General features: G+C 38.3%; 1 non-coding gene across 1 annotated transcript; it reads left to right on the top strand.

Moving 5' to 3' along the window:
• Positions 1 to 21,993: 21,993 nt before the first annotated feature.
• LOC127099810 (small nucleolar RNA R71) lies at positions 21,994 to 22,100 on the top strand. The gene has a single exon (XR_007794278.1). It is a non-coding gene; the product is annotated as a small nucleolar RNA R71 (small nucleolar RNA).
• Positions 22,101 to 22,301: the final 201 nt, after the last annotated feature.

Genomic DNA, 22,301 nt, shown 5'->3' with positions numbered 1-22,301 from the left:
AATTGGATAAAGGCTCAAATTTATTTAATAGAATGGTAGTCCGCAAATGGCGAGACTCCATGGATCTTTACAAATTTGAAATTGGTGATATATATTGGAAAAAGGGCTATATTGAACATAATGACCATTTCTCCACCAACTCCGAATTCAATGTATTTGAAGCTTTAGTTGATGATGACTGAGCGGGAACCTTTGACAGATGACAGTTGAAGAACAAAGTCTTGTCAGGATGCAGTTACTTGCCAAATCCCTAATTTTTGCCTAGATTGCCCCAGGGTGAGGTACTCAATCTAGCGGGATATATTGATCGCGACTTTATGAGTCGAATGGGGTATTGACTGCAAGTGCACAGTCTAATCGCGTAGTTTTAAAAGATATCGATCCCACAGGGACTTAATGAATCGATATACCGTTTTTCTAAGGTTACTTCGTAAAGCTAAGGCGGATGATACTTTGTTGATTAGGGGGAAAAGTAAAACTAAAATTGGATCTAGATTAAATATCAAATAACGCGGATATCGGTATGTAGTTCGTCGTAATTAGGGAATCAAATCTTCTTTGGTTTCTTAGTTTTAAAATAAGTCCTTTCATTAGACACTATTGATTAAAAGCCTTTTCTCAAACTCTCGCTCTGTTGAATAAACTATGATTTTACCTTAACGTACGCTCTCACTATTTAGTTAAAACTAAAATCACTTTTTGAAAACAACAGAATCTATAGAAACTCTTTTTATTAAAATACTAACCGTTTAAACACCCTCGTCTCAAACTCTCGCTCTGTTGACTTAGATTATATGATTAAACTTAAATGCTTAACTCTCGTCCTCACATTTAACCTTTAAAAATACTTTTTGAAAATGATTAGAATTTAATTAACTCTAAAAATTGCCTTCGCCCTGATTTAGAGTTAATGTCCAATTTACACTGTCCAGTTAAAAGCTCAAACTGTCGTTCTATTGATTTTAACTTCTTTATGTCTTTTACTCTTGTACAAAACTTTGGTATTAACTCTGTAAATTGAGACCATAAAAAGAGTGACTATATTTTTTAAACAAATTTAAACCGACTTAGTTTTTATTCCTTTATTCCGCTTACTTTACATACTGATATCTAAGTTTATTTAGCCGGACATGCTAAATAAGCCTAAACAATAATTATGCTTAAATGCAGCCATATCAGACAAATAGTATAGATAAACAGCAGTACAGAGCATATATAAATTAAAACAATAAATTAATGAACCTGTAAATTTAATGGAAATCTTGGTTGTTCTCTAACTTCGATGCTTGAACACTCCACCACAAACCGGTTGGATTTGTTCTTCACAATCTTCGATCAGACAGAAAAGTAAAAACGAAGGAATAAAATACTATGATCTAACGTAAGGTTAGATCCAGTAAAAGTTACACAATAGTTTCCGGTGTAGAAACTATTGTGAGAAAATTAATTGAATACCTAAAAAATTAAGCTAACAAAGAAAAAGGAAGTAAAAATGCTAAGGTAATAAACTGCTGAAGAAAATATGGAATGCTGATAAAAAATTAATACTGTAAAAATAATGCACGGCGTGGAAATCTGGAAAAGAGAGGAGAGAGCCGCAGGGTTCCACAATTGGGTCTATTTATATCCATCCTACCGTAACCGTTTCTTCCAAAGTCCCTTCAGTAGGTTTCCTCACGTTTCAACGAGTCAAGCGGAAGAATAGGATGAACGTGCTTCTGTTACGCGCGTCAAAGCCAAAAGAATAGGAGTGGGGTGTGACGTTCGTCACACCATGTGTTACGCTCGTAACACAAAGCATAGGGGCGTGACGCTCGTCACACCCTGTATGGCGATCGTCACAGCGCTTCAGCACTTCTCCTTGTAGTTGTGGGCTGGGCTTTAGTGGAATGCTTCTTTTTGGAGAATCCTCTTTTTGCACCCCTTTTCTTTCCTTTTCACACATGCTTCAGTTTATGTTACCTGAAATAAATAGAAGGAAAATACCAAGTAATATCGAATAATATAAAATAAATCGAATCAAATAATAATATAATTTAATTAAATCGAGTCCAAAAATGTGATATTATTTCATGTTATCAAACTCCCCCACACTTAGACTTTTGCTTGTCCTCAAGCAAGATACAATGTAGAAATCGATTTAAAATATTAGCCAGATGAAATTTCAAAACACACATCAATTCGTACCAGGTTGCAAGTAAATCTTGTTTAGGAATAACCTGAGTTTAGTCTTAACATCAACAACTACCGTTACAACATCAGATAACCCCACCTTATGCAAACCAGTTCGAGTCATGCTATTATAGCTAGCCTAGTTCTTTTACTCTTGTTTCACCCGTTTTCATTCTAGCGAAATCACATTAAGCCCTTTATCTTTTTGCGCACATAGTAGAGTAACCGGTTAGTGATTCTGATCCCATTTTAGCTAGAAGCTCTGGTACATAAGTTGGATAACTTCGTTATTTAGTCCATTGCAAATTGCGGGGGATCGGACCGTAGTCCGCCCTACCAAGTTCAGCACCAGATCCCTTCTGAACCAACTCATAATGGATCTTTCATATTATGCTTTTGTAGGGTCCGCAACCTTTGGATTAAATGATCTGGTAAGGATCACCTAACTTAATTAGTGCATTTCCTTATATATATTTTTTTTATGTTTTTTTGGGAATCATTCACTTATATTCATCGGCTCTCCACGTAGTTTGCTATTAAGATGGTGCCGACTTCTCGTATAAACTACTCGGGGTTACTATAAGACTAAAAGTGCAAGGAATTGGTATAATAGGTACTTACTTTGATCTAACATGTTGAGGTTTTTAGAGCGTTGAGGTGGTAATAATTTTGTCTTGATTTCACTCAAGTTTTATAAAATGAGCAACCTTTATACTTATCGAGTGTGTTAAGTGTTAAATTTTTTTGTTATGGCTCAAGAAAATTGAGGGGAATAGATAATACAAAATTTTCACACTAGGGACTCGACTTAAACTAAATATATTATATTTATTTTATTTATTTTTTATTTTTTTTATTTTTTTTATAAAAGGGAAATAACAATGAAAGGGAAATAACATACTTGAAAGAGGAATGTTGGAAGGGAAATAATCATGACGGAAACAAAGTTTTTCCCCCCCACACTTAAATGAAACATTGTCCTTGTCCCCAATGTTTTAAAGAAAATCGAAAAGAAGGGAAAAATAAATAAATATGCTCAATTCTGCATGCGTCCTCTTGTTCTCGGACCCGGTGAGCGTTGACGTACTTCCAAGTCATCAAACCTGCTGAGCAAGTCGGTGAACCGCTGGTCTGTTATTGCATTCCTCGCTTCCTGTTGATGTTGCATCTGGCGCATCAGTTGCATCACTTCGTTATTCTGCGCATGCATGACATCAATAGCATCCATGATGTCATCATTAGTTGTTGGCCTTCTTCTTCGACGACGTCGGGAGGATGGACCAGTTGCATTATCGGAAGGGTTAAGCGGGGTTGACTGTTGTTCAGGACCTTGATCACCTTGCTCCATTTCCTCAAACTCGTCTTGGAGCGGGTTTGCTTGTGTAGGCTCGGTAGGTTCGGGAGCATTCAGATCGTAGAGGAATCGGTCGGGGTTGGTGACATCTGTGAGGGCAATGTTGGGCAAAACAACGCTTGGGACTTCTTGGTTATTCACCATAAGATAATACCTCCCGCCTACCCTATTTTTGATTAAGCGGCTGGAGCGACAATAGCTTATATCCATAAATAGGGGTGGCAGAGATTGCAAATTTTGAAGTCGGTCCCCTAGATTCAGACCAAGTGCTATGGTGGTTATTAATCCTCCAATCACAAAAGGTTGGCGGCCTCTAGCACAAAGGGTACGAATATGGTGAAGTAAGAAAGAAGCGGCGTTTACCTTTGTATCCATTTCAAAGACACAGTGGAGGAAGAATAATTCCTTCGCGTTGACTTTGTTGTTGTTGGGTCGACCAAAAGTGGTGTTTTGCAGAATGCGGATAAAATACCGGATAGTGGGGTTATGTATGTGCGAAGCAAGTAGTGCATCCCAGTTATTGGTTTCCACACCGGATATTTTTCTAAAGAGGTCAAAGGCGTTTATGTGCCACTGTGAGTTCGGAGGGATTCTTGGGTGGACTTGGCCTCCTACAGGGAACTGTAGCATGGCACTCAACTGATCCTGGGATAGTGAGTACTCGGTGTTGAACATGCGGAAAGTTGCGGTACCGGTTAAGTACTCATCTTCACCGGTTGGAGTGGTGTATGAATAAGAACTTAAAAATTCTAAGGTGAGTGATGGGTAGGTTGGTTGATTTTGTGAGCAAAGAAAAGTTAAATCAGAAAGCTGAAGCATCCATTGCACACCTTGAAGTAATCCTAATTCTTGTAAACAATTTAAATCAGGATACCTGGTAGATACGACACCTCGTTGTTGGAACCGATCGAACTGCTCCCGTTGATAATTATCATCTTCAGATCGGAAGATGATATTTCCGAATTGTGGGTTTTCCGCCATATTGATAGGTAGGTTGAAAGAAGGAAAGGGAATGAAAATGTATTTGTATAGAATAGTTTGTTGGAATGATGTGGTGAAGGAAGAAAGGTATTGTAGGTATTTATAGGAAAAATTCGGGAGTTGGGAAGAGGAGTGGGTGAGAGAAAAATAAATGTGGATGAATGTGAGTGGAATGGTGTAAAGAGGTGGGTTAATGAGGAAAATAAAAAGGTGGGGGAGCAACGGTCGTGTCCCCAACGGTCAGCAACGTTCACCTATTCTGGAGTTGTCACGCTCGTGACAGAAGGTGTTACGGGCGTCATGTGCATTTGCGTGACGACCGTGATGGCTTGTGTGACGCTCGTCACACAGGTGCTTGCAACGGTCACTGGCGCTCTTACGTGGGTGCTTCATAAATTGTTTTTATTATTATTATTATTATTATTATTATTATTATTATTTTTTGTTTATTTTTAGTTTATGTTTATTTTAATTGCTATTGTAATATTTTTGAATTGCCATGCATGCTATTCTATTACACACCATAGTGTATATATATATATATATATATATATATATATATATATATATATTATATATATATATATATATATATATATATATAATATATTTCTCTAATAGGCAGTTTAAGTAGTAGCATAGTATATATCATCATTGGAAATTTTAGGTGATGCATAAATCAAAATAACATTTAATTTAACCAATAATTCCAATAGCTCCATAAAAATAAACATAATGTAATATATGAAAATAAAATAAAGCATGCGGAAAATAAATCCTAAAATTAAAAATAATGTCAAACAAAACTATAAATCCTAAGACTAAAACTAGCTAACTCCAATTCTTCTAGCCAATTGTAGGATCTTTCGCTGGAGGGTCAAATGAATTGACACGGCGGTTCAACTCGAGAAAATGATTTGTCATAGTACTCATGTATTGCAGAATTTCATGTCCCATCATATTTAACTCTTCTCTCATGGCAGCTTGTTCTGACATCAAAGCTTGAATAGCGGTATTATAATCATTTCCGGGCATATGATGTCTAAGATCAGGTATTGCTGATTCTGCGGACGGGATAGGATGAGGTGGAGAGGCAGCATCGTGGTAACCAGTTGGTGTCTGCGGATCAGACTCAGCATAAGGAATCTGGTTGCCAAGAATCTCATAATCTTGGATGGTTTCAACAGATCGAACAGGAGAAGGTATTCCATCCAGGTTGTAAAGCCAATTGTTTCGGTCATGGACACTAGTCATCGGACTAGGCATTGTGAATAGGTAAACAACTTGGTTATTAATTACTAATTCAAACTCTTCAGGTCCCAGATTTCTGATAAACAAAGTGTTGAAAAGGAAATGTATGTTCATAGACTCAATGCCACAAAAAGGGTTCAAAGCAAGCATGGGTTGGCGCAATCCAATAGCATTAGCAATCATAGTTATCAACCCTCCTATTTGAATCGGTGCACGGTCATCTTGAATAAGGAGGTCAAAACTCGCCAGCATATAAGTGGCACCATTCACTGGACGGTTCTGGGAAGCACAGAATATTATGAAGAGTTCATCACGTGATACTGTGGTAATTTTTGATCTCTTTCCAAAAAGAGTGTGTGCTAGGATTTTGTGGAAATAATGAAAAGTCGGGTAATGTATGTTTCCAGAGAGAAACTCATGTTCCTTAGGGTCGTCATTTCCCGTTAAACTTCCCCAAAAATGCTCAAGCTCTCTATATTCAAAAAGGTCTTCTTGGCTCATGGTGAATGTATCAAAAGAAGTGGGGAACCCTAAAAGGTTAGTAAACTCTTGAATGTTAAACTGATACTCCATATTGAACATCTTGAATTGAATGAAACCTCGGTTTATTCCTTTTCCATGGTTTGGTAAATAGATCAGGGAGCTAAGGAATTCTAGAGTTAGCCTTCGGTAAGTAACAAATTGTCTACGAATAGGAGTGGTTTCCCACCCTATTTGACTCAGCAGATACAGGACACTATCTCTTAGCCCCAGTACGATCATTGCATCTTCATCAGCATAGAAGGTTGGGTGTATCTCTCTCTCTCAGAAAGTTCTTCAAATTTTTGTCTCTGAGCTCTCCCTCTGAATTTGATACCCATGCGGTTAATATGTGCCATCAGGTTAGAGTTAACTAAAGAAAAGAAAAATAAGAGTTTTAGTCAGGATTTGGCCAAATGCCGAAAGAAGAAAAGAAGAAAAATTTAATTAAAATAAAGAATACGGAGAATGAAAACTAAATAAAATCAAAAAGAAGGGAATAATCAAAGAAGAAATAAAAATAAAAACTTGTGGGTTGTCTCCCACGAAGCGCTTTGTTTAATGTCGCAAGCTCGACATAAAACTTTTAAATGTTAATCTATAAATTCTGAAGACATTACTGTAAGAACAAAAATTGTTCTACAACAGATTCCATGATTTTGATGATAACAAAGGATGAAACCAAAAATGGCACCCTAACGAAAAGTTTCTAAGTGTGAAGGGTTCTAAGGAAAGAAGGAAGAAATCATCAGATACATAATCATATCAGATACAAATTATCAGAAGACCAGAAGCATCTGAAGTAGAAACACGTTCAAGAAAATCTAACTCTGAGCAAAACAGCAAAATATCAGAAGCATCTGAACAAGAAATACGCTCTAGAAGTTCTGACTCTGAACAACAGTATGTCTAACTCCAGAAACTCTCAGCGCTATCTGAAGAAACCATCAGAACTCAAAAGAGATCAACATCAGAAGTTAGATAGCAGATTCCAAGATCACCAGAAACACGAAGACTCTGATTATGGAATTGCTAAATAAGAAAGAGTAACGTTAACTTCAAGTAAAGTTATGGAAATGGATTTCCTAATACAGAAAGAGACGTTAACTCCAAATTCAAATGATAAGGAACTATTTTTGGAAAGTAGTCATTCAAGAAGAGAAAGTTGCTTTGGCAACAAGCAACATAAGTTATGGCACTAATTATTATTCAAGAGGTATTATCTGCTATGATTTTTCAACGGATCCCTCTCTTCTATATAAAGGACTGCAAATCAACATTGAGAGACACAAGTATAGAACAAGATTTTACTGAAACATCAATACACAAAAATACTGTTTATTCTCTCAATCTTCACGAAGCTTTTGCTTAGTACGTGAAATACTTTGTTCTTATTGTTGTAATATTTGCTTATTTTAGAAGCACTCTAGATTACATAAGCTTTCATCTATTGTTTTTATTTTCCTCAAGTGACTCTGTGTAGTCTGTATACTTGAGAGGACTAAGAGATCTTTCTCTTAGACGTTGTTTGTAAACAATCTTTCAAGATTAGTGGATTAAGTCCTTGTTGAAGGCGAAATCACCTTGGCCGGGTGGACTGGAGTAGCTTTGTGTTATAAGCGAACTAGTATAAAATCCTTGTGTGATTTTCATTTTAAAAAAACGCTTATTTTTCCAAAACAATTCAAACCCCCCTTTCTTGTTTTTCTCACCTTCAATTGGTATCAGAGCTCCGGCTCTGTTATTGATTTTCTAATCAAACACTTAACAGTGTAGAGAGATCCAGAACGAGAAAAACTATGGCCCACAGAAATGAAAAGGATAGTTACAATGCTAAGCCTCCTATCTTTGATGGAGAGAAATTTGATTACTGGAAAGATAGAATTGAAAGTTTCTTTCTAGGCTATGATGCTGATCTCTGGGACATTGTCACAGATGGATACAAACCTCCTGTCACAGAGGATGGAGCTGAAGTTCCCAGAAGTAAGATGTCAGATGATCAGAAGCGAGTTTTCAAAAATCATCACAAGGCTAGAACCATACTCCTAAATGCTATATCCTACAACGAGTATGAAAAGATCACCAACAGAGAAACAGCCAAAGACATACTTGACTCTCTGAGGATGACTCATGAAGGAAACTCTCAGGTCAAAGAGACAAAGGCTCTGGCGCTTATCCAGAAATATGAAGCTTTCAAAATGGAAGATGATGAAGCTATAGAGGCAATGTTCTCTAGATTCCAAACTCTGATTGCAGGTCTCAAGGTTCTAGACAAAGGATACACAACTGCAGACCATGTCAAAAAGATAGTCAGAAGCTTGCCAAAGAAGTGGAGACCCATGGTTACTGCTCTGAAGCTGTCTAAGGATCTGAACAATATCAGTCTTGAAGAGCTTGTTAGTTCTCTCAGAAGCCATGAGATAGAACTAGAGGAAGATGAACCTCAGAAGAAGAACAAGTCTGTAGCATTAAAGTCCAGATCTGAAAGATGCAAATCTGACAGAACCAAAGCCTTCCAGGCAGAAACTGAAGATGCTGATGACTCTGAACCAGAAGATTCTGATGATGAAGAAGAATTGTCCCTCCTGACTAGAAGAGTTAAACAACTCTGGAAAAAGAGGAACAACAACTTCAGAAGACCAAGACCCAGAGGGGATCGATCAGAATCAACCTCAAAAGGTAAAACTAACAAAGATATTACTTGTTATGAATGTAAAGAAACAAGTCACTACAGGAATGAATGCCCCAAGCTAAAGAAAGACAACTCTAGAAAAGAAAGCTTCAAGAAAAATACCTTCAGGACAAAGAAAGGATTAATGGCTACCTGGGATGATAGTGAATCTGGCTCATCAGAATCTGACTCTGATGAACAGGCAAATGTGGCATTTATGGCTACCACATCCAGGAGCAGCTCAGATGAAGAATCTGAAGAGGTATTTTCTGAATTCTCTTGATCTGATCTAGAATCATGCTTGTCAGAAACTCTTAGCTCATATCAGAAATTAAAACAAAAGTTTAAAAATATAAAAGGCTGTCTTGAAGCAAAATTTGAAGAATGTGGCAAACTTGAGATAACAACTCTAAAACGAGAGAATGAAATCAGATCCTTAACATTACAAAGAGATGCAGCGAATAAAAAATGTTTAGAACTGGAAGAAGCGTTATCTCAAACTCCACAGACTTCAAATGCAATAATTTATAAATACGAAGAAGCCTTTCAAGAATTTCTGAAAAATGGGATAGGAAGAAGTGCCATGGCATCCATGATTTATGGAGTCAGTCAGAACAATAAAAAGGGAATTGGGTATGATTCTAAGGAAGATAAAATTTCTACTGGTGACCAACTTAAATCTCCGTTTTCATATCACTATACGCACACACAAGAACAAAAATTTGAAAATGCTAGAAAACCCAAAGTTATAAGAAACTCTAGGCAAACTAATCTAAGAGGACCCAAGAGATTCTGGGTACCAAAAGATAAGATTGTGTATGTTGCAGATATCCTATGCAGCAAAGTTCAGACACCAGTCATGGTACCTGGACTCTGGATGCTCGCGACATATGACGGGAAGAAAGTCTATGTTCCAAAGCCTGGAACTTAAAGATGCTGGATTCGTAGGTTTCGGAGGAGATCAGAAAGGAAGGATCAGAGGCTCCGGAACTATTGGTAATGGCACTCTTCCCTCTATATCTGATGTTCTTTACGTAGAAGGATTAATGCATAACTTGTTATCTATAAGTCAATTAAGTGATAACGGTTATGACGTGATCTTTAATCAAAAGACATGTAAAGTCATTAATCAAAACAATGGTTCAGTCCTATTCACAGGCAAGAGGAAAAACAACATTTAAAAATCAATCTTTCTGATTTAAAAGAACAAAATGTTAAATGTCTGATGACTGTTCACGAAGAGCAATGGGTATGGCATAGACGCTTGGGCCACATTAGCATGAGGAAACTTTCTCAGCTAAATAAACTCGAGTTAGTCAGAGGCCTACCTAAACTGAAGTTTTCTTCAGATGCTCTATGTGAGGCATGTCAGAAAGGAAAATTTTCAAAAACGTCCTTCAAAAAGAAAAATGTTGTTTCTACCTCTAAGCCTCTGGAACTTCTCCACATTGACTTATTTGGTCCTGTGAAAACAACATCAGTCAATGGAAAGAAGTATGGACTAGTCATTGTTGATGATTACAGTCGTTGGACATGGGTGAAATTCCTAAAGCACAAGAGTGAGTCTCACTCTGTATTCACTAGTTTCTGCTCCAAAGTACAAAAAGAATTTGACTCTAGAATTATTAGAGTCAGAAGTGATCATGGTGGTGAATTTGAAAACAAAGATTTTGAGGAATTATTTGACTCTAATGGAATATCCCATGATTTCTCCTGCCCTAGAACTCCACAACAAAATGGAGTTGTAGAGAGGAAGAATAGGACACTCCAAGAGATGGCCAGAACCATGATCAATGAAACTAATGTGGCAAAGCATTTTTGGGCAGAAGCTGTAAATACAGCGTGTTACATTCAGAATAGAATCTCTATAAGACCTATTCTGGAAAAGACTCCCTATGAACTGTGTAAAGGAAGAAAACCAAACATTTCATATTTTCATCCTTTTGGATGCTCTTGCTTTATCTTAAACACTAAAGAACATCTGAACAAGTTTGATTCCAAAGCACAGAAAGGTATTATGTTAGGATACTCAGAACGCTCTAAAGGCTATAGAGTATACAACACAGAAACCAAAATTGTGGAAGAATCAATTCATGTCAGATTTGATGATAAGCTTGACCCTGAAAAGTCAAAGCTAGTTGAAGATTTTGCAGATTTAGAAATCACCCTTGTAGGTTCTGATAAAGCTCCAGAAGCAACTGTCACTCAGAACTCTGAAGAAATTAAATCCCCAGAAATCCCAAAGAAAGTTAAAAGTCGTATCAACGTATCTGAAGATTTGATTCTGGGAAACAAGGACGAACCTGTTAGAACCAGATCTACCTTCAGGACTTCTGAAGATACTCCTCTAGGACTAGTGTCTCTGATTGAGCCTATGTCCTGTGATGAAGCACTTCAAGATAACGACTGGGTTTCAGCCATGCAAGAAGAATTAGATCAATTCACAAAGAATGATATCTGGGATCTTGTTCCAAAGCCCAGAGGCACTCACGTCATTGGAACCAGATGGGTATTCAGAAACAAGCTGAATGAGAAAGGAGAAGTCGTCAGAAACAAAGCTCGACTGGTAGCTCAAGGTTATAGTCAACAAGAAGGTATTGATTATAATGAAACTTTTGCTCCAGTCGCAAGGTTAGAATCTATTCGTCTTCTTGTATCTTTTGCTATTAACCATTCTATTAAATTATATCAAATGGATGTCAAGAGTGCATTCCTTAATGGTTATATATCAGAAGAAGTGTATGTCAACCAACCTCCAGGTTTTGAAAATCCAAATTTTCCAGAACATGTTTTTAAACTTAAAAAATCTTTATATGGACTTAAACAAGCTCCCAGAGCTTGGTATGAACGGTTAAGCAATTTTCTTCTGGAACACAATTTTATCAGAGGGAAAGTTGACTCCACACTTTTCTGTAAGAACCTTAACAATGATCTCATGATATGCCAGATATACGTTGATGATATTATTTTTGGTTCAGTTAACGCCTCTGTTTGTCAAGAATTCTCTGAGTTAATGCAGGCAGAATTTGAAATGAGCTTAATGCAAGAACTAAAGTTCTTTCTGGGAATTCAAATTAACCAAACTTCAGAAGTTACATATGTGCATCAAAGCAAATATATTAAAGATGTTCTGAAGAAATTTGACATGGCTGACTGTAACTCTGCAAAAACTCCCATGCATCCAACATGCATTCTTGAAAAGGAAGAAGTAAGCACAAAGGTTTGTCAGAAGCTCTATCGAGGTATGATAGGCTCTCTTCTCTATCTGACTGCTACTCGTCCTGATATTCTCTTTAGTGTCTGTCTCTGTGCCAGATTCCTATCAGATCCTAGAGAATCTCATCTAACAGCAGTTAAGAGAATTCTTAAGTATCTGAAAGGAACTCCTAACCTGGGCCTGATGTATAAGAAAACATCAGAGTATAGACTTTCGGGTTACTGTGATGCAGATTATGCAGGAGATAGACTAGAACGAAAAAGCACATCTGGAAATTGCCAGCTTCTGGGAAACAATCTGATATCCTGGGCTAGCAAAAGACAGTCAACTATCGCTCTATCAACTGCAGAAGCAGAATACATCTCAGCATCACTGTGCACAACTCAGATGCTCTGGATGAAGCATCAGCTAGAAGATCTGCAAATCTTTGAGAGTAACATTCCTATCTTCTGTGATAATACTGCTGCCATTTGTCTAAGTAAGAATCCCATTCTACATTCCAGAGCTAAACACATTGAAATAAAACATCATTTTATCAGAGACTATGTTCAGAAAGGGATAGTAACATTGAAGTTCATTGATACAGATCATCAATGGGCAGATATCTTTACTAAGCCTCTAGCTGAAGATAGATTTCTTTTTATCTTAGAAAATCTGAACATTCAAAATTGTCCTGAATGAAGTGTGGCTCTGAAGATGTAAAATGAGACTCTGACATAAACAAATGTGTTTCTGCCTCTGACTCTGATACTTCTACCAGTTAAGAAGATATCTGAGTTAGAAATCTCCAGGAACCAATCCTTTGGTATTCCTGAAGATCAGATATATCAACACGTGGAGCACTTAGCGTCTAACCCTAGAACTTCTAGACAGCTGTCCAGAAGAAGATCAAAGGGGAAACGTTTGAGATCTCCTCGAGCAGTGTGCATACTGTTGGGATTAGACATTCATTAATGAGCCTTAATCATTCTCCCCCAAGCGTGCTAACTTGTGCTTTGTGCTAACGCTGAATAGTGTGTCGTTTTGCATGTGTTTTTGTTTAGGGTATTTAAACACTTTTCTCACATTTCACACACTTATCACTCTCACTCACTCTCAAACCCTCTCTGAAGCATTTCTGCAAACACTTCATCTTCACCTTCTTCGTCTTCAACTATGGATGCTCAACAACAACAAGTTTTCAACTTTTCTCAGCAAATGGAATCCAACACTACCCAAAGTTCAAGCATTCCAACTCCAACTGTTACAAGAGTCTCCATTACTCTAGTGTACAAGGAACCCCATGTTCTTGACCGTGAACCCCACATAAACCTAGCAACTCCATTTGAGGGACTGGAAGTTTTGTGTGAAACTCTTGTGGACTTTGACAACATGAAGAGAAATGGGGTAGATCTTACTGAAGAACTTCGTCTACAAGGATGGGGAAACTACTTCCAAAGGCTTTATGGCCCTGTTTACCCAAATCTCATCAAAGAATTCTGGAGATTTGCAGACGCTGATGACCATTTCATCGTCTCCTTCGTTTTGGGGGTAAAGATAGTGATTACTGAAAAGTCAATTGCTTCTTTACTAAACATGGAGAAAACTGGAGGAAAAAGGATTTACAACATCAACCCTAGGTCAAGGCGCATTGCTGAAGTAATCAATCCAACCATCTTCAAACTCAACACTGAAGGAAATCCTTCAAAGAACAAAGAGCTGCATCAGAACCTCAGAGTATGGCTCAAGATCATTCTGGGAACCATTCATCATCGCCCAGCATCAAACTCCTCTGACTACATCAATGCAGATCAGAAATGCATTCTGTATTGCATTCACAAGGGTGTGAAGCTCTGCCTTCCTGCACTTCTCTTCAGATATCTCAGAGACTCTGTAAGGGAGACAAGAAACAACATGAAGCCCAGATCCTACATTCCTCTGGGAAGGCTTATATCTGATGTTTTCATTGAGAATGGGTTGGTAGATCATCTGGAGAAGAACAGGCTGATGCAAGATCTGGCGATAGATACTGGAAGACCTTTGAACGCCAGAAATCTCAAGAGTATGGGAATTCTGAAGAAGATTCAAGTACCCACTATGGATACCTCCTGGGATGCCTTGAAAGATCAGAGGAAGCTACCCCATGGTCTTGCAAGGTTCTTCAAGAATGAACCTGTAGATGCAATCCTCCTCTACATGCAGCGTCTGAAGGATGAAGGAGTTGATATCTCTGACTTCAGATTGGACGATTGTCTGGACTCAGAAGAAGATTTTGTCAAGTTCAAAAGAGGTCCCCCTAAGAATAAATCTTCAAAGGCAAAGAGAGCAAGGATAGGAGAAACCTCTGAAGTAAGATCTCCAGCGCCTCTACAAGAAACTACTGGTACGTCTGCTCCCTCTATTCCCTCTGAACAACTTATGGCTTCTTCTAATCCTCTCCCAACACCACCTATATATACAACCTCTGACACCCCACCTTCTACAACCAGAACCTCACAACCTCTACCCAAATTTAATCTTGCCCATACAACACTACCTTTATCTGAAGCTGAAGAAATGAACCAAACCAGTTCCTCATCATCTTCAGCCCCAGAATCACCTCCATATCTTGACCTCTCCTCTGACCAAGAATACTCTGACCCTAACTCTCCAACCTTAGCCCAAATTCAGGCTCAAAACCTTGCTTCACAACAACCAACACAATCTGAAGCAACTTCACCTCCCCCAGAACAAACAACCAACATTACTTCTGAAGACCAACCTTCTGAACCTCAACCCTCTGACCTCCACACCTCTGATATCACCCCTCCAAACACCTCCGCTGAACCTGAACCTGAAACTGAAACTGAACCTCTAGCATTAGACTTAAACCCTCTTTACTCTTCACCCCAAAGATCTGAACCTCAAACTGAAGCAGAACCTGAACCTCTAACACTCAACCTCAGCCCTTCAACCTCTCCACCTCATACCTCTGAACCTGACCTTTCTATACCTACCCTTGAGGAAGCCATAATGCTGTTCGCAGGGGCTTCAGTATAAAAGGTCAAGTCTCTGACCATTAACTCTGAAGTCAGTGATGATCCTGACTCTGTAAGGACACACTGGAACAGAGTCATTGGCTGGATGACCTCTGAGGCTTTTAAACTGAAGCACATCTCTGAACAAGTCAGAAACGACTTTATTAGAGATGCTGAGGCAAGACTCCAGGAAAGACTTGCGAGAGAAGCTGAAGCCAGAAGGCTGGAGGAAGAGAGACTAGCAAGAGAAGCTGAAGAGGAAGCCAGAAGGCTGGAAGAAGAAAAAGCAAGGGAAGCTGAAATCCTAAGGGTAAAGGAAGCTGAAGCTAAAGCTCTGGCCGATGCTGCTGCTGCTGCCGAAGCTGAAGCACAAGTTGCTGCCGAAGCTGAAGCAAAGGCCGCTGCTGAAGCACAGCAGGCTCTGACTCAGGGGGAGTCCTCATCTGTTGTTCCTATGGTTCTCCAGACGCTGGAAGAACTGAAGAAAGATCAGAAGGAACTCCGTGCCAGAATGGATAAACAAGATACTGTCAACGACAACATTCAGAACATGTTGGCTCAATTGCTTCAGAGAATGCCTCCGCCTCCCAACCCTTAGGCACTTAGGATTTTGTTGCTTTGCTTTGTTTTCTGATGTTTGCTTGTTCCTTTTGCCTCTGTTGCTTTTTTATCTGAATGCAATGTTTTTCTCTTAAATTATTATTTTTGCTATGTCTTTTTGATTCTGACAAAAAGGGGGAGAAGTCATTAATAGCTCTGATGAAAATAATGTCTAAATACCTTAAGCACTCTGCAACATATTTTTCTTAAAAAATTAATTTATCTAACTCTAGACTTAAGAAATTGCAGAAGGTATCAAGAAACCTCATTGCTTAAAAGCTCTGGTAAGAACTTCTGAACTCCCTAGCCTATCTCAGGGGGAGCTCTTGTCTATCTGATCTGATATTGTTTATGTTTCATCTGCTAATTAAGTTTGTTTTGTCATCATCAAAAAGGGGGAGATTGTAAGAACAAAAATTGTTCTACAACAGATTCCATGATTTTGATGATAACAAAGGATGAAACCAAAAATGGCACCCTAACGAGAAGTTTCTAAGTGTGCAGGGTTCTAAGGAAAGAAGGAAGAAATCATCAGATACATAATCATATCAGATACAAATTATCAGAAGACCAGAAGCATCTAAAGTAGAAACACGTTCAAGAAAATCTAACTCTGAGCAAAACAGCAAAATATCAGAAGCATCTGAACAAGAAATACGCTCTAGAAGTTCTGACTCTGAACAACAGTATGTCTAACTCCAGAAACTCTCAGCGCTATCTGAAGAAACCATCAGAACTCAAAAGAGATCAACATCAGAAGTTAGATAGCAGATTCCAAGATCTCCAGAAACACGAAGACTCTGATTATGGAATTGCTAAATAAGAAAGAGTAACGTTAACTTCAAGTAAAGTTATGGAAATGGATTTCCTAATATAGAAAGAGACGTTAACTCCAAATTCAAATGATAAGGAACTATTTTTGGAAAGTAGTCATTCAAGAAGAGAAAGTTGCTTTGGCAACAAGCAACATAAGTTATGGCACTAATTATTATTCAAGAGGTATTATCTGCTATGATTTTTCAACGGATCCCTCTCTTCTATATAAAGGACTGCAAATCAACATTGAGAGACACAAGTATAGAACAAGATTTTACTGAAACATCAATACACAAAAATACTGTTTATTCTCTCAATCTTCACGAAGCTTTTGCTTAGTACGTGAAATACTTTGTTCTTATTGTTGTAATATTTGCTTATTTTAGAAGCACTCTAGATTACATAAGCTTTCATCTATTGTTTTTATTTTCCTCAAGTGACTCTGTGTAGTCTGTATACTTGAGAGGACTAAGAGATCTTTCTCTTAGACGTTGTTTGTAAACAATCTTTCAAGATTAGTGGATTAAGTCCTTGTTGAAGGCGAAATCACCTTGGCCGGGTGGACTGGAGTAGCTTTGTGTTATAAGCGAACCAGTATAAAATCCTTGTGTGATTTTCATTTTTAAAAAAATGCTTATTTTTCCAAAACAATTCAAACCCCCCTTTCTTGTTTTTCTCACCTTCAATTACGTCTAAGTGCAGGACTTGCGAGTCTTCATTATTCTCAGCATAATGATAATGTTTTAGACGCTGCCCGTTTACGATAAATGGTTCAATAGATTTTCCTTTAATTTCTACAGCTCCACTGGGAAAGACATTGGTGATTTGGAAGGGGCCTGACCATCTAGATCGTAGCTTTCCTGGGAATAACTTAAGTCTAGAGTTAAACAATAGGACTACATCGCCTTGTTTGAAAGTTTTTCTTGATATATGTTTATCATGCCATTTTTTCGTTCTTTCCTTGTAGATTATGGCATTTTCGTATGCGTCTTGTCTAAGTTCCTCTAATTCGTTTATATCAAGGATTCGCTTTTCACCGGCGGCCTTATAGTTTAAATTTAAATTTTTAATAGCCCAATAGGCCTTATGTTCTAATTCTACCGGGAGGTGGCAAGATTTTCCGTAAATAAGCTTAAATGGGGTTGTTCCTATGGGAGTTTTGTAAGCGGTTCGATAAGCCCATAAAGCTTTAGGTAATTTTGATGACCAGTCTTTTCTTGACGTAGCGACTGTTTTTTCCAATATCTGTTTAATTTCTCTATTAGACACTTCCACTTGTCCACTAGTTTGAGGATGGTAAGGTGTTGCTACTCGATGTTTTACGCCATACTTAAACAATAATTTTTCGAGTATCTTAGATATGAAATGCGATCCACCATCACTGACGACTATTCTTGGGACACCAAATCTTGGAAAGATTATATTCTTAAAGAGTCTAGTTACTACTCGTGTGTCGTTTGTTGGAGAAGCTATAGCCTCAATCCATTTTGATATGTAGTCAACAGCTACGAGTATGTACTTGTTACCAAAAGAAGGTGGAAAAGGTCCCATGAAATCTATTCCCCACACATCGAAAATTTATACTTCCAAAATGCCTTTTTGTGGCATCTCGTCACGTCTAGATATGTTTCCTGTGCGTTGACACCTATCGCATTTCTTGACAGCGGTATGTACATCCTTCCATATGCTTGGCCAATAAAGACTGACTTGTAGGATTTTAGAGCAAGTCTTGGATGTACTTGCGTGTCCACCATAAGGAGCGGAATGACAATGTTGGATTATGCTTTCTAACTCTTCTTCAGGTATACACCGACAGAAAATACCATCGGGGCCTCTTTTGAAAAGTAAAGGGTCGTCCCAATAATAATGTTTTATGTCATGGAAGAATCGTTTCTTTTGTTGGTATGATAAATCAAGTGGAACCACTCCGGCGGCTAGATAATTGACAAAATCAGCGTACCATGGTGTAACGCATATAGCTAAGGTGGTCTCTACCTGTTCATCAGCTCTATTTTCTTCCAAATTAGCTATAAGTTTATCGTACGAGAAATCATCGTTGATCGATGTTCTTTCCGGTTCCAGGTTTTCAAGTCTAGAGAGGTGATCTGCTACTACGTTTTCAGTTCCTTTTTTATCTTTGATTTCCAAATCAAATTCTTGTAACAACAAGATCCACCTTAGGAGTCTAAGTTTAGCGTCCTTTTTTGTTAAGAGGTACTTAATGGCAGCGTGGTCAGTGTAAGCGATTATTTTAGCTCCGACCAAGTAAGAACGAAATTTATCTAGTGCAAATACTACTGCTAAAAGTTCTTTTTCGGTCGTGGCGTAATTCATTTGTGCTTCATCTAGAGTTCTACTCTCATAATATACGACGTGAAGTTTTTTATCCTTTCGTTGTCCTAAAACAGCGCCTACGGTGTAGTCACTTGCGTCACACATTATTTCGAATGGTTCATTCCAATCCGGGGTCTGCATTATGGGCGCAGAGATCAATGCTTGTTTAAGTGTTTGAAATGCTTCTAAGCATTTACTGTCGAAGATGAATTCAACATCTTTCATTAATAGTCTGGTTAAAGGTTTAGTTATTTTAGAGAAATCTTTAATGAATCGTCGGTAAAAACCGGGATGTCCTAAGAAGCTTCGTACTTCTCTCACAGTTTTCGGAGGTTGAAGGTTTTCGATTACTTCTATTTTGGCTTTGTCTACTTCAATTCCTCTATTTGATATGATGTGTCCTAAAACAATCCCTTCTTGTACCATAAAGTGACATTTTTCCCAATTAAGTACTAGGTTTACTTTTACACATCGTTCTAGAACTCTTTCTAGGTTTTCAAGGCATACTTGAAAACTTTGTCCGCATACGGAAAAGTCATCCATAAAGACTTCCATGATGTTCTCGAGAAAATTGGCGAATATTGCCATCATGCACCTTTGGAAGGTTGCAGGAGCATTGTACAAGCCAAACGGCATTCGTCGATAAGCGAAGGTACCAAAAGGGCATGTGAACGTTGTTTTTTCTTGGTCATCAGGATGAATTGGTATTTGAAAGAAGCCTGAGTAACCGTCTAGATAGCAGAAATGAGAATGCTTGGCTAATCGTTCTAACATCTGGTCTATGAATGGTAAAGGAAAATGATATTTTCGGGTTGCTTTGTTTAGCTTTCTATAATCAATGCACATTCTCCATCCCGATTCAATTCGTTTGGTTATAGTTTCTCCTTTTTCATTTTCGATCACTGTTATACCTCCTTTCTTTGGTACTACGTGTACAGGGTTAACCCATTTGCTATCGGATATAGGATATATGATACCTGCCTCTAATAGCTTCGTTACTTCCTTCTTCACTACCTCACTCAGGATCGGGTTTAGTCTCCTCTGATGTTCCCTAGAAGTTTTACAGTCTTCTTCTAGCATGATGCGGTGCATACAAATAGAAGGACTTATTCCTTTAAGATCGGTGATGTTGTATCCTAGTGCGGTTGGATATTTTCTTAAGATATGTAGGAGTTTTTCGGTTTCGAGTTTTCCTAGGTCTGCATTGACTATTACGGGTCGTTCAAGTTCTAAGTCTAGGAATTCATATCTCAGATTTTTGGGAAGTGTTTTCAGGTCGAGGGTTGGTTTCTTAAGGCATTGCGTAGGATCCGATGTTACTGCTAAACATTGGTTCAGTCTGTCTTCTGTACGATAGTCGGGCAAATCATCATTTTCTAATTCTGTTTCTTTTATGCATTCATCGATGATATCCATGAAGTAACATGTGTCATCTATTGCAGGTGCTTTCAAAAATTTGGAAAGGATGAACTCAATTTTCTCTTCTCCTGCTTCGAAAGTGAGTCGTCCTCGTTTTACGTCTATGATAGCACCGGCGGTTGCTAAGAATGGTCTTCCCAATATAATGGGGGTAACTTCATCTTCTCTTATGTCCATAATTATAAAATCGGTGGGAATGTAGAATTGACCTATGCGCACGGGAACGTTTTCAAGAATTCCTACGGGATATCTAACTGAACGATATGCTAATTGCACAAACATTTTAGTTGGTCTTAATTCTCCCATTTCAAGTCTCTTGCATATGGACAAGGGCATAACACTGATACCGGCTCCTAAATTGCATAAAGCTTTGTCTATGACAAATTTTCCGATGTGACAGGGTATAGAGAAACTACCAGGGTCTTTAAGTTTATGAGGCATATTCTGGATTATTGCACTACACTCAGCAGTGAGTGTAACGGTTTCGCTCTCTTCAAGTTTCCTTTTATTAGATAGAATTTCTTTTAAGAACTTAGCATATGAAGGCATCTGCGTAATAGCTTCTGTAAAAGGAATGGTGACGTTTAATTGTTTTAGTAGGTCAACAAATTTTTTGAATTGGCCCGCGTCTTTGGTTTTAATTTGCCTCTGAGGATAAGGGATAGGTGGTTTGTAAGGAGGTGGAGGTACATAAGGTTCTTTGTTTTCTGCGGTATCCTTGTTACACTCTTCCTTTTCCTTAGGTTTACTTTCTTCCTCAGTTGACTTTTTAGAGTTTTGGTTCTCAATCCTTGGGTCAGACGGTTCTTCTACCTCTGTTCCACTTCTTAATATAATTGCATGAGCGTGGCTTTTCGGGTTAGGTTGGGGCTGTCCAGGAAATGTACCAGTTAGGGCAGCAGTAGGCGCTTGTTGTTGAGCTACTTGCGAGATTTGTGTTTCCAGCATTTTGTTATGGGTAGCCAGGGCATCTACTTTACTTGCTAGTTGTTTAATTTGTTCGTTAGTGTGTACATTCTGGTTTAAGAACTCTTTATTGGTTTGCTGTTGAGAAGCTATGAAGTTCTCCATAATGATTTCCAAATTGGATTTTCTAGGAACGTTATTGTTAGGTGTAGATGGGGTCGGCTTTTGATATCCAGGAGGTATAGCTGGGGCTTGACTGGGAGTTTGTCCTGGTGCGTATAAAGCATTATTACTCTTATATGAGCAATTAGGATGGTTTTTCCAGTTTGAGTTATACGTATGCGAGTAAGGATTTCCTTAAGCATAGTTCACTTGCTCTGCTTGGATTCCTGTTAAGAGTTGACAATATGTAGGAGTGTGACCTTGAATTCCACAGACTTCGCAATTCTGAGTTACGGCAACCACGGCGGCTGGAGGTGATACATTTAAACTTTCAATTTTCTGGGCAAGAGCATACACTTTTGCATTAACATGATCAAGGGTACTTATCTCGTACATGCCTGTTTTCGTTTGAGGTTTTTCTACCATCGTTCGGTCGCTTCCCCACTGATAATGGTTTTGGGCCATGCTTTCGATAAGTTGATAAGCGTCAGCGTAAGGTTTATCCATAAGCGCACCACCTGCGACGGCGTCTATTGTCAACCTTGTGTTGTATAAGAGACCATTATAGAAGGTATGAACTACTAACCAGACCTCTAAACCATGGTGTGGACAAAGTCTCATCATGTCTTTGTATCTTTCCCATGCTTCGAAAAGAGACTCGTTATCTTTCTGTTTAAATCCATTTATCTGGGCTCTTAACATAGTTGTTTTGCTTGGAGGAAAATATCGGGCAAGAAAGACTTTCTTCAACTCATTCCATGTGGTGACTGAGTTGGAAGGAAGAGACGGAAGCCATCTTCTAGCTTTATCTCTTAACGAGAAAGGAAAGAGACGAAGTCGAATTGCCTCTGAAGTGACACCATTAGCTTTAACAGTATCAGCGTATTGGACGAATACGGGTAA

The sequence above is a fragment of the Lathyrus oleraceus genome, chromosome 6 (genome assembly GCF_024323335.1).
Source record: "Lathyrus oleraceus cultivar Zhongwan6 chromosome 6, CAAS_Psat_ZW6_1.0, whole genome shotgun sequence".
Lineage (NCBI taxonomy): Eukaryota > Viridiplantae > Streptophyta > Magnoliopsida > Fabales > Fabaceae > Lathyrus > Lathyrus oleraceus.
Note: the sequence above shows the minus strand (reverse complement) of the source record. Positions and strands in the feature narration are given on the sequence as shown.